The 13,021-nt window shown below is 47.0% G+C and overlaps 1 protein-coding gene across 4 annotated transcripts in view; it reads left to right on the top strand.

Moving 5' to 3' along the window:
* TBC1D1 (TBC1 domain family member 1) overlaps positions 1-13,021 on the top strand; it is a 192,564-nt gene that overhangs the window by 138,494 nt on the left and 41,049 nt on the right. The gene's annotated exons all lie outside the window — the stretch shown is intronic.

Raw genomic sequence — 13,021 nt, 5'->3', positions numbered from 1 at the left:
AGTCTTCATCTAGTTCTTTTCCTTTAAGTATTTCATGTCACAGTTGCATTTCACCAACAATAGATGCCTTCAGACGTTGACATGTTTTGAAAAGGGGAGGAAACTTTCTGGCATAAATAAGAATGATTTATTGACTTGAGACTCATTGTGTGAGCATACAGTCTGGTGAAGCCAACGTGGAAAGCTTTCTCTGCCTTGTGAGACGAGCTGGGTCGGCCTGCCCCACTTAAAGTGTGTGAAGGACTCGACATTAGATAACTCGTGAACCGAGATGTAAACAGTTAGGGCCAAACTAAAGCATGTAAGGGACCTTCAGTATGACTTCTGTGCTACCGTGCAAAAGGTAGGAAGCATTTTGTGACTGATTTGTCTTCAGGAATGTATGTACCCCGGGGAGGTTTTAAGGGATGTCATAAGTGGAATACTGTGAACGCCATATCCACATCTATACAATAATTTGCTCTTGATCAGGGTTCTTGGCTTCCACCGGGCGTCACATCCTGGGGAATTCGTTGCTGAGGCTGGGTGCCCAGTAGCCCAGGCTAGCCTTGAGCTCACTGGGCAGCTGATGCTGGCCTTGAGCTCTTGATTCTCTCTCCACTTCTGAGTGCTGGGATTACACACGTGTGCCACTGTGTTTGGTGCTGGTGTTGGTGGCCTGGTGTTTTGTCTCTCCGGCATTTGTTTTAATGCAGTGCTGGGGATTACACTGAGGGCCGCACGCATGTGGGATAAGCACTCTGTCCGCTGAGCTTTATCCCTAGGCTTCCTGGGAGGATTTTTACGTACCCAAGCTGGACCTGTCCTCTTGACTCCCAAGTCATGTTCAGACTTTGAAGTGGGTTCTTCTTCTTTTGCCTACTGCTGCTGCTTTGGGACCAGGGAACCTCAGCGGTGACTGGAGAGGCTGTTGCCACTTGGTGGCAGTGTTTCTCCCCTGTCCTGGTGGATCTGGTCTCCCAGTCCAAGTACTAGCTTCCTTCGCCAGCTCTCTTCTGTTTGTTAGTTCACACAGTTGTTCCTCCTGCCCACTTGCAACTTACTTGAATATGGAGTTCTGAAGTCAAGATTTTCTCCTCCTTGAGGATTTTATGGCAAGGGCAAAAGCAGATTGTGTCCAGTTGACAGTTATTATTATTATTTTTTTAATTACTCCTTTATGAGATGGGGTTTTGCTCTGGAGGACTTAGATTTGGAAATCTCTGCCACAGCCTCCCAGGTCCCAGGGTTGCAGGCATGTGCCACTTCCCCTGGCAAGGGTGCTGTTTACTTTCATCTACCTTTACTTTTCTGTGATAAATAAAGACTCGGGGTGAAGTCTTTTAGGCCAAGGATCTAGTTGTTCACATGTTTCTTTGTGTTGTGCTTCTTGGCATGTCACCCCAGAAGTCAGGGAAGCCACAGTGACCGGCCTTGGCTGGCTGCTCATGTCCCTGTTGACACTGCTAAGCTAGCCCTGTCAGCTTTTCCTGGTGTGCCTCTGGAATTTAAACAGCCAGTTTTTCCACTTTGTGTGAAGTGATCTGAGAACATCATCACCCCGACCACTTCTGCTTGGTAGCGAGCCCCGGGGATTGGAGCTGAGGCGTGTGTGCTGCAGCATGGGAGCTGGATGGCCTCGGAATCAGATGACTGTGACTCAATTGCAGCACCCAGCCAGCAGTCAAGTGACTACACAGAGCATGCTTGTATGTCCCCAGAACAGAGTCCAAAGCAGAAAGTTTTTGATTTGTCATCTTTACTTTTTAAAATTGTTTTACATATACATTTATATTATTATACATATATACAATAAACTACCTATAGCAAGAAGAACCATGACACAATCAGGAATTATATAAATGTTATATTCTTAGTGTTTTGGCTATTTGTATTTGACAGCCTTGAAGAAGACATCTTTCCTATCTTGGTGCATCTAAATTTCTGAATGTAAGTCAATCTCCATCACATATTGTCATTATCAACTTAGAACACCTATCTAGACCTAAAAACATCTTAACCCCTAAACAATAAAGCTTCATTGTAAAACTAAGCTACCTGGTCTTCAACTCCCTCAGAGACTTGAGAAGGAATAAACTTGATAACCTGAGGATGCCGGCACAGAGACAGGTTGCTACCTGAATAGTCATTCAAAACTCCCTATAATGTTAGAGCATCATCTTCAGCCTCTGGCCCAATATATCTGACTGACATATTTGTGAGGCAGGAACTATTGAGGACTTGCTTACCCTGTCTAGGCAGAGTTTGGCCATTGACTCTGGCTGCATCCAAGCTTGACCCTTTTTAGGCAAAATTCTGTCTGTGGTAGAAACGAGGACATTTTGACCTGTGGCTTGTTTGCCACATGTGAAGCCATCTCCATAAGGAGGTCTTTTGATGCTCATCATCCTCTTTGAGTTTAGGCTGAGTGTTGCCAGGAGTTACCCTGTCTCATTGTCAGTGAATTGTCATCTTTAATTTTAAGAGGAACACGGGGTCTCACATAGTCCATATTGGCCTCCAACTCCCAATCCTGTGAATACTGGGATTACAGCTATGTTTTTTCATATCTAGCTTAATATGTTACCATTAAACTTTATAGGTTCTAGTGAGCTGTTGAAGTGCTTAAAACATGGCAATACCAAGAAGTTTAAAATGTTTTCAAGGAGATAGAAATCTGTGGACTTGTGCAAACATTTTGAGACAAACAGCCTTAGAAATGAAGGCTGGGGTGAGAGTGTGGCTATCGGGGTACAAGGAGACTCCATGCCCTTGCAGGGGCTGGCCCTGTGCGTACAGTTTCCCTGTGGTGACTGTCTGCTGAGGTTCTGTACGGCCCCAACCTGCTGGCCTCCTGCCTCCTGCCTGAGCCATATCCTCAGCTGTGTACCCTGCAGCCTCCTAGCTGCTTGGCTGGCCCTGCAGGGGAGGGTAGCATGAGCTCTGGGAAGGGATTCTTCAGAAGAAGCAGCTTTATTGGGATGCACTTCATGCACTGAACAAATCACTCATTTATAGCTCACAGTTCAGTGTTGCTATTTTCAGAGATACAGCCATAGCATTGAGCAGCCATCGTCATAATGCAATTTAAAAATTCTTAAGTCACTAGAAAAAAAATTGTCTAACCATTAATTCACAGCCCATTGACCCTCCCACCCCGACCCCTTGTTGATAGGCAATCAGTAATCTACCCTGGCACTGTAGATTTGCTTATCCTGGACACTTCCGGTAAATGCATCTACAGAATGTGTGGCCTTCTGTGCTGGCCCCTCCCACTTCTCATGATGATCTCTAAGTCTTCCGTGTTATAACATGTCAGTGTTTGTCCTCTTGATGGAGACTGATGCTCCAACCTATTACATTCTGTTTCCTTTTCCCAGTCAGTAGACAATGACTTGTTTCCACTTCTTGGCTGTTAGGAACCATATTGTTTTGAGTATTGATGGAAAAGGAGGTTTTGGGGGGTGGGTGGGTGGTGACTGTTAAGAAATGGAGTTAGGACTATGGATTTGATGCAGTGGTAGAAGTTGGCCTAGAATACATGAGACCCACCCTGGGTGTGATCCCAGTCTTGGAGGAGGGGGAGGGACGCTGGGAGGGGGAGAGGAGGAAGAAGAAAAAAAGGACTTTAGTTGTGAGTTGGTGTGGGGCCCCTTCCCAGGTGTGTGCCTGCACTTCTGACCCACTGGGCTGGTTATGCCAAGTGAGAGCTGGACGAAGAGGTCTTGGCACGTAAGTTCTCCCTGCAGGCTGCCCTTGTTTGCTTTGCTTTTACTTCAGTCTGCTTCTCTTGGGCGCTGGTACTGCCCTCATGAGCGCATGGGAAGCCTGGTCTCCAGGGAGCCTCCCTCGGAGCTCCCACAGCCTGCCCTCACACCCTGGGAGCCCAGCCAGAAGGCCATGGTTTGGTGGCGTTTGCAAAGTGCCACATCTCTTTCAGCAATCCTCAAGCTTAGCACACCCCAGAATGCTTTGGGGACTTGTGGAAACATAGGCTGCTGGTCATCACCCTGAGGTTATGGTGCTGGAGATTAAATGTTTTGGAGATTAGCCCTCAAGCCCTGTGCCTTACAGGGAAGGACTCCTTATCTTCTAATCTAAACTTGGCCCTCAGCGCTGAGTGGTCAGTAGTAGAGACAGACATCAGAAATGGAAACTGGCTGTACCCCGTAGCAGCTCAGGACGCCATTACACACTCTTATCTTCTTGTCATAACACCCACTGAACACTAGCAGGCGCTCTTGTAATTATCCTCAAGTATTTAGTGTCTCTGCTTTTCTACACACTAAGTTCCTAGGTGCCACTACACAGTTTTAAAGAGATGGTGGACAGATTGAATAATTGTTCTGAGTAGTCAGTGCAGCTAAGTTCTAATCAATTCTGATAAACACTAAATCCAGTCTCTAGTTGCACGGATGAACTGTTCACGGTTTTAGCACTAACTTACCAAGAGCTTTTGACTGGTCTCACTTCAGCTAGTCCCTGTTCAGAGAGAGGCTATGTCATAGTAAAAGAGCATGCCTCAAGTTGGAAGTTTTGCAGACTTACCTGATAATTTGCTAGAAAGCCCACAATGTAAGCATTAACCAGGAACCCCAAAGCCAGGGGCAGGGGGATTAGAATCTGCCTGATCAGATGGCTTCTGTCCTTTACATTTAAAGGAAGGAACATTTGTCCCCTGGAGAGAGTGATGCTGGTGCCCCTTGTGCGTGGGCTGGCGGCTCCAGAGTTACAGCCTTTGGCACAGTTAGTAAGCTCTTGTTTTTGTAAATCCTGAGACAAAGCCAAGGGATACATTATGCTGTTGTCCAAACGGACTTTTCCAAGTAAATTTGTTTTAAAACTTATGTACAAATGAAAATGTGTGCAGCCCAAGCCCTGAAAGATTGTAAGCACTGTTCACCAAAGCAGGAGCACTGTGGTGATAGTCATTCATAATTCTGAATATGGTTGGTAGTGGCAAAGGACGGATTTTCTACTTGAGAGAACATTGCCCTTTCTACAGATGGTGAGGGTGGGCTCATTTGCTGTCAGGGTGCTTTGGCGGGGGAGGGGGGGCGCTTTGGGCGAAGGACATTGTGTGTGGTAGGCTCTGTTTTACTGGCATGAGCAGCCGTGTCTAGTCTCAGCCTGTTTACTGTTTTACCTCAGTCCCCACTCTAGGGCTGTATGCTGCAGTCCTACCTCCCCCAGTTCCCAAGGCTGGAGTTTAGGGTGTGGCGAGTGTAATAGAAGCATTTGGCTTCCTCAGCCCATGAGGCTTCAGTGGGGCCTTCCACTGGAAACCCCTCCATGGGGCTTAGATTGGAAGGGGGGGGAGGGATTTCTCCCCTCACACAGTCTTGTTCACTCATGATGCTTGCAAAGAAACAAAGTGCAGGCTGCATACGCTTAGCCAGGTGGGGTTTGTTTGTTTTTTTTTAATATTTCAACAACAACAACAACAGCAAAATGTCTTAATTTAATGCCTCCTTTTATATAGGAAAAGACCAAGGCCTGCAGCCCAATGCTCACAGCAGCCTTGGTTTGCCGTGCTCTTAGGAAGAGAGTCCAGGCCACCCAGTTACAGAGCACCTGGTCAGAAGCTGGCGGGGGCTGCTCTGCGCGCCTCAGCTCCTGCCTCAGCTCCCCGTTCTGTAAGGTGTATCAGCAGTCACCGTGTGGAGCTGTGCGGGGCAGTGTTGCACTGTGCATGAGAGCTCGGGCCTCCCACATACGGCAGAAGTGTGAGGCTTCAGAAAACAGCAGAGAGCTTGCGACACAGCCACATGGAGAGCTAGCGCTGGACTGCTGTGATTTCACGTACCAAATGCTGTGACCTTTGGGAAGGCGGCCTGCCTCCTGAGAAGCCTGTTTGCTCACACACCCTCCTTTTCCCAGCTGCAGTGTTTCCACAGGGATTCTGTAGGCTCTTTCCCACTGCCTCGTTCTAGCCTGCGGTCCTCTGTTTTCTTGGTATGTCATGTGGTAAAAACAAAACTTAGAGCCAGGCGTAGGAGGGTGCTCCCATAAAACCAGGAGGCAGATGCAGTAGCATCAGAGAGTTCAAGACCACCCTGGACCACATCCACCACAAGACTTGATTCCAAAGAAAATAAATAAATAAATAAAAAGCAAAACTCCCCCCGTGATAAATAATTCTGCTACTGAGAGAAAGCTGGCCACTTGAGAGGAAGTGTGTGGCTTTGAAAATACTTCACCAGGGTAGTATCCTGGTTAAGGGTTAAAATGTTTCCAAAATGATTTTTGTTGTGTAAAACACATACTTACACCTCAAAGTGGTTAAGATGGTAAATTTTGATTATGGGTTTTCCTTTTGTAAAACTGAAACCCTTAGACCCATCACTCCCCTCCCTCCCTTGTCCCCACCCCCCTTAACCTTTGTTCTGCTTTCCATTTCTATGAATGCAGCCACTCTAGCTGCTTCCTGAGAGTGAAACCCTGCAGCTCTGTCTTCTTGTGAGAGGCTTCCTTAAGTTAGCGTGGTTTCCTGCAGCTAGCCTGTGCCAGGACTTCCCTTTTCAAGACCAGTTTATATTGGGTTGTACATGTGTGCCACACGTGGTTTTGTTACACTGACAGACGTTTTTGGTACCCATCTCTCAGCTGTTGTGAACCTGGGTGCAGTTATTAGAAGTGGGATGTTTGACCAATATGGCCCTTGTTTTTTTTAACATTCCACATACTTTTCACAGCAGCTGTGCCTTCCCAGTGCCCTAAGGTTCCTGTCTCTTCACACAAAGCCTCCGCAACGTTTGCTATTTTCTGGTTAGTCTGATAGAGGTCATCCTGAGGGGTGTGAGATGGTTACCTGTCATGGCTCCTCTGTGACCTCATTATCCACAGCGTGTGCATGTGTGGCGTAGTGCAGTGACAGCATCTATCTGATGGTAGTAGGGGTGTGGGGCCAGTCAGTGGAAGCTGTTGCCACATAGAGTGCAGGCCACCTCATCCTCTTTGGGTGTTTAGAAAATTAAAGTAGGCACCTCTCCAACAAATGGCAGCCACGTTGTTTGGTTTTGTTTTTCGATGCAAATTCTTGCAGTGTAGCCCAGGCTGCCCTTGAACTCAACGTCTTCCTGAATGCCTGGATCACACTTAGGTTCAGCTCACTTTCAGCGTCACAGAGACTGTCATATTTGCAGTATAGTCATATTGTCCAAAAGAAGCCCACTGGCCCCCTGGACAATAATGCAGGTCATCTGCACAGTTGCCTCAGTTTGCCAGCTGCCTCACAGTGCGATACCTGAGGAGGAGGATGCCCCCCAAGCTGAAACGGCCAGTGTGTGTGCCCTGTTTGGAAAGCCGTAGGGCTGAGTTTTCCAGGGAAAGGCGACAGTTCCACATTTAACAGGCTGAACGTTGTAGTGGGTGGGGGAAAGAACCTGCCCCTCTATTTTAAACTTCTTGTTTCATCACATGGACTTCCCTGTCCCCTCTCCCCAGCAAAGCACAAAAGTGTTTCCTGACTCTCAGGCCATGGCTTCCTCTCATGAGTCCAACCTTAGATCACACACTCAGATAAGCATTGTGTAATAGGCGGGTGGGACTAGAGTTTCGGTGACAGATGTCTGCAAGGCGGCGGCGGCGGTAGGAGGGCAGCAGAGGTCATGGCTGCAGCCTTTGGCCACTCAGGCATGGCTTACTATCCAGCAGCTTAGCCAAAAGCCCCTCCCTGTGAGACTCTGATTGGTACCTAGGCATGCCTTTTCTTTTTTCTTTCTCTTTCTTTTTTTCTTTCTTTCTTTCTTTCTTTTTTTTTTTTTTTTTTTTTGTGGTTTTTTGAGACAGGGTTTCTCTGTGTAGCCTTGGCTGTCCTGGACTCGCTTTGTACACCAGGCTGGCCTCGAACTCACAGCCATCCGGCTGCCTCTGCCTCCCGAGTGCTGGGATTAAAGGCGTGCGCCACCACGCCCGGCTTGACATGCCTTCCCTGGCTCTTCCTCAGCCACACCTTTCCTCCCTCACTCATGGTGCCCACCCTTCCTGAGAGCTCACAACGCCATCTGCTTCCCATCCCTACTTTATCTCCTTCCCAGCTCTAAAAAATGTCCACCTAGCTCGGGCTATGATGCAACCCGGTTCATTTTCTAGTTGTTTCTAGATATGAAACTTCTAGTGTCCCTCTCCAGAGATGAGTCCCTCGTGTGTACCCCTCCCCTTTATGATCCCTTGCCCGTTATGATCCAGGGGTCGTGTCGCCCTGCTTTTTAGAGCCTTGGCCAGCACGCACATGCTCAGGTGCTTCAGAGCCTGCCAAGCCCCACCCTCTACCCCACTCCGTTATGGAGCTTTAAAGAAGTAGTAAGGGGCCAAGGCGCTGCTCACAGGGCAGGGCTAGCAAAATGTAGCACGCAGCAGCAGTTCAGTGAAAGGCAGGGGGAGAATGTAAGGAAATGCCATGGTGCTTATCCTTGGGAGTTAGGACTGTAGGAAAGTTGCTCTCTAGAAGAATGTAAAAAATATAACTATGTAGATAAATACTTAACAGTTTCCCTGGACCAGAAAGGGGAAACTGGGACCTCTCCTGGGAGTTGCCGTTTGTGCTGTTCTGTCAGTCTCTGTCCTTTCTACCTGAGTTCTCCTTCCATTGTGCACGCACCACCAACCCTCCTGTCCTGTGATTTTCACTCAGCTCTCCACGCCAGCCTCTCACCTCTCAGCCCACAGCAGTACAGCTCTTCCTTCTGTTTTGTTTAAGGGTGTGTGTGTGTGTGTGTGTGTGTGTGTGTGTGTGTATAGTAGTAGTCATTGTCGTCATCGTCGTCGTTGTCTTTTTTATAAAAAATGTTTCATGGGTGCTAATCAGGCGCTTCCCCATAGGGGTGCACCTCCAGCCCCTGTAATAATCTTTGCCATGCCCTTAGTGAAAGTTGTAATAAATGCTAAACTGTAGAAGGCTAGTCCTTGTCCCTGGGAAATTGCATCGGATTTCTCATGCTTACAGGATTCCTAGAGAGCGTTGAGCCAAATCTGTTTGTGGAAGCAGAATGAATGGGCAGTTTAGAATGGCCTGGCCCCTGCAGCGGGTTGAATGTTTGCCCCCTCCCCAGATTCCTGTGTTGAAGCCCTGGCCCCTGCAGGGTAGGAGATGAGGTACAGCCGCAGAAGCTCCGGCAGAGGCAGCTCTGCTCCCCACCTGTGGCATGGGCTTGTGTGAAAGCATGCCTGTTCTCCCCACTCTCTCCCTCTCCATAGTGTAACCACTTGAGTCTTCCCGGGTCCACTTTTAGCCCCATAGCACCTGTGCCGTGGTGCTACCTGTGTCACAGCGGGTAGAAGCTTGCGGGGCAGTGGAGGAGCCGGGGCCTTCTCTGTGGCGGTCTCTTCACCAGGCCTCAGTAGAAACTGAGCAGCAGAGAGACCTTGACCCCTGACTGCAGCTTGCCTGGCAGAGTGTGATGGCCTTGAGGTAGGAAGAGGTGTGCAGCAGGGTGTGTGTGTGTAGCTCAGCTTCACACAAGCAGAGGTAGGAAGAAGTGTGCAGCTGTGTCTGTGTGTGTCTGTGTCTGTGTATGTAGCTGATGTAGGAACAGGGGTGCAGCAGGGTGTGTGTGTATAGCTGTGCTCCACACAAGCAGAGGTAGGAAAAGGGGTACCACTGTGTGTGTGTGTGTCTGTGTGTGTGTGTCTGTGTCTTGCCTGTGTTTGTCTGTGTCTGTGTGTGTGTGTGTGTGTGTAGCTGACGTAGGAAGAGATGTGCAGCTGTGTGTGTGTGTGTGTGTATGTGTGTGTCTGCCTGCTTCGCTGCTGCACTTGGCTACATAACCTGAGTTGGGAAATTGTGCCCTTAGCTCTGTGCAGTCTTATTTTTCTGTTGTGCTGAGTGACTCACTGGTCTCTGTCCCTGACTATTTGTGTTCAGATCTGGAGTTTTTTGGAAGGAAATTTATTATTGCTTGATTTGTGTGGGTGGTGGATTTGGATCAGCGGAGAGGAGCCTCTTTCTGAATGCATTTCTTAAGAAAATGGTATTTTTAGTTCAAACAATTGCCTTTGACCAAGATGATGTGATTTGGCCAGTGTTTAAAAAGACATGTATTTTTGTATGCTGTTTAATGGTCAGAGTGCACATGATGGGCAGAGCCATTGTTTAACTTGACATTTATTTAAATGCACCCCTGGGGCTCAGGGGTTAGCTCAGTGGTGGAATGGTTGCTGAGTGTTCACGAAACCCCTGTTTAAGACCCCCAGAACTGCAAAAACAAAATCAACACAAGACATGCCTGTTGTCTCATGTTACAGGGCCACTTATGACACCACCAGTTAAGACCACTGTATGAAAAGTTTAACTGCAGTGAACATGCTAAACGCCCGGATCCAGGGCCTTCAAACATATATGCCTATTAGAATCTCCAGTTGTGTAAGCCTGGTTGCTGGGTGTGGCCAGGACTTCATGATCTATCAGGCCTCAAGGATTGAGACCAAGAATGTATTTCTCCCAAGCTCTCAGGGCCATAATCTGAAGAGCAGTCCTGAGGCCTGAGCTCATCTCACTGGGACCCACAGGCTGCCGGAGGAAGCCCTAAGGCAGATCTCGTCCCCTGTGCCCATGGCAAACTCCAGGAAGAGGAGGCTTGGTCAGCAACTGTAGTCCCAGCCATTGCAGTGTAGATAATGAATGCTGCGCTGTCTGGCATCTTTTTAAAACTCCTGGTGGATGAATCTGAGGGCCTCGTGTGAGTACCACAGCTAACCACACATGGCCCCTGCTCTCTGTCTCTCTGGCACAGAAGTTGTGGCACATTTTCTTCTCATCTTTTCCGCTGCTTGTATATGAGGGTAGAGGTCGTACTTAACCGGCAGCCCTTTGTCTGTTGACCCAACTTATCAATATCTATGTACAAGCAAATGCAGATCATATTCGTCTTTCTGGATTACCTTATCAGGGTTTTTCTTTCTTTTTTTGGTTTTTTTTTGGGGGGGGGGAGGTTGTTTTTGCTTGTTGTTGTTGTTGTTGTTGTTGTTGTTGTTGTTGCTTTTCTTTTTTCCGAGGCAGGGTTTCTCTATGTAGCCCTGGCAGTCCTGGAACTTGCTCTGTACACCAGGCCGGCCTCAAACTAAAAAATCTACCTGCCTCTGCCTCCCAAGTGCTAGGATTAAAGACATCCACCACTAATGCATTGGTAGGATGATTTTTTTTTCTAATTCTATCCATTTACTTGAAATTTTCATTATTGCATTTTTGTAATGGCTGAATAATATTCTATTGTGTAATGTACCACTTTGTCTTTAAAATGCATTCATTTGTTGAGGGACATCTTGGTTGTTTCCAGTTTCTATTACTACTAGAACAGCAGTGACCGTGGCTGAGGACCGTCTCTGGCAGGATGAAGCATCCCTTGAGGATATACCCAAGAGTGGCAAACCTGGCTCTTGAGGTAGATGGATTCCCGCCTTCCTCAGGAGCCGCCACACTGATTTCCATGATGGCTATGTAGGTTTGCGCTCCCACCAGCACTCGATCGCTGTTCCCTCACTCCACGTCTTCACCAGCATGAGCTGTTGTTTCTTATATTGATCTTAGCCATTCTGATTGGTATAAGATGAAGTCACAAAATAGTTTGGATTTGCATTTCCCTGATAAATAAGGATGTTGAACGTTCTTTAAATGTTTCTCAGCCATTTGAGGTTCTTGTTTTGAGACTTCTCCTTGTAGATATGTACTCTGTGTTTCAATTGGGTTATTTGTTTTCTTGGTATCTAGTTTCTTGAATTTTTTATGTATTTTGGATATTAGCCCTTCATTGTACATGCAGTTGGTAAAGTCCTTTCCAGTTCTGTAGGAGCCACTTTGTTGAAATGACGGTGTCGTTGGCCACGCAGAAGCCTGTCAGTCTCCTGAGGTCCCATGGTAATCTTAGTGCCTGTGCAAATGGTGTTGTGTTCAGAAGTCTTTCCCTGTGCGAACAAGTCCCAGGCTTTTCCCCACTGCCTCTCTTATCATGTTCAGTGTTTTATGTTGAAGTCTTTGATCCATTTGGAGTTGAGTTTTGCACAAGTGGTAAATGTGGATCTGTTTACACTCTTCTGTTTACAATCATCCAGTTTGACCAGTGTGTATTTCTGGCTTCTTTTTAAAAAACTAAGTATGGATTTTGGCTTGGGTCTCCAATTCTATTCCAGTATATCTGTTTTTGTACCAATACCTGCTGTTTTATTACTATAAGTTCTCTAGTACAATTTGAGGTCAAGAATGGTGATGCCACCCACAGGTATTTTATTATTCAGGATTGTTTTAGCTAATCCTGGAGAGGGGGCGGGGAGGGAGGGAGAGAGGGGGGGAGAAAAACTTGTCCTTTCAAAATATGTGAAAAGTTGGAATTTTGATAGTGATTGCATTCAATCTGTAGATTGTGTTGGGTAGGATCACCATTTTACTATATTGACCCTACTAATCCATGAACGTGGGAGATCTCTCCATCTTCTGATATCTTTTTCAGTGTCTTAAAGGTTTTATTATACAAGTCTTTCACTTGCTTGCTTAGAGTTACCCAAACACATTTTATATTATTTGAGGCTATTAGGAAAAATGTTTCCCTGATATCTTTCTCTGTCTGTCAATTACCTGTAGGAGGGCTACTGATTTTAGTGAGTTGGCTTTCTATCTAGCCACTGTGTTGAAAGTGTTTATCAAGCCAGGTGTAGTGGTGCAGGCCTTTAATCTCAGCACTCCGGAGGTAGGGGTAGATCTCTGAGTTCAAGGCCAGCCTGGTCTAAAAAGAGAGTTCCAGTATAGCTAGGGCTTTTCTGTCTGGGCGGGGAGTAAGGGGGGGGGCTGAGTTGGGGGTGGCTGGGGACTTTGGCTTCTTCCTTTGCAATTTGTACCCCTTGATCCTATTCAGTTAATTGTCTTATTGCTCTAGCTAAGACTTCAGGTACTGTATGGAGTAGATTTGGAGAGAGTGGACAGCCTTGTCCCTCCCTGATTTTAGTGGAACTGCTTTTGAGTTTCTCTCCATTAAGGTGATGTTAGCTATGGGCTTGCCTTGTATTGCCTTTATTAAGGTATGTCCCTTGTATGCCTAATCTCTTCAGGACT

This window comes from Acomys minous (genome assembly GCF_964271855.1).
Source record: "Acomys minous genome assembly, chromosome: 10".
In the NCBI taxonomy this organism is placed as follows: domain Eukaryota; kingdom Metazoa; phylum Chordata; class Mammalia; order Rodentia; family Muridae; genus Acomys; species Acomys minous.
This window is presented reverse-complemented; position numbering and strand designations above follow the sequence as displayed.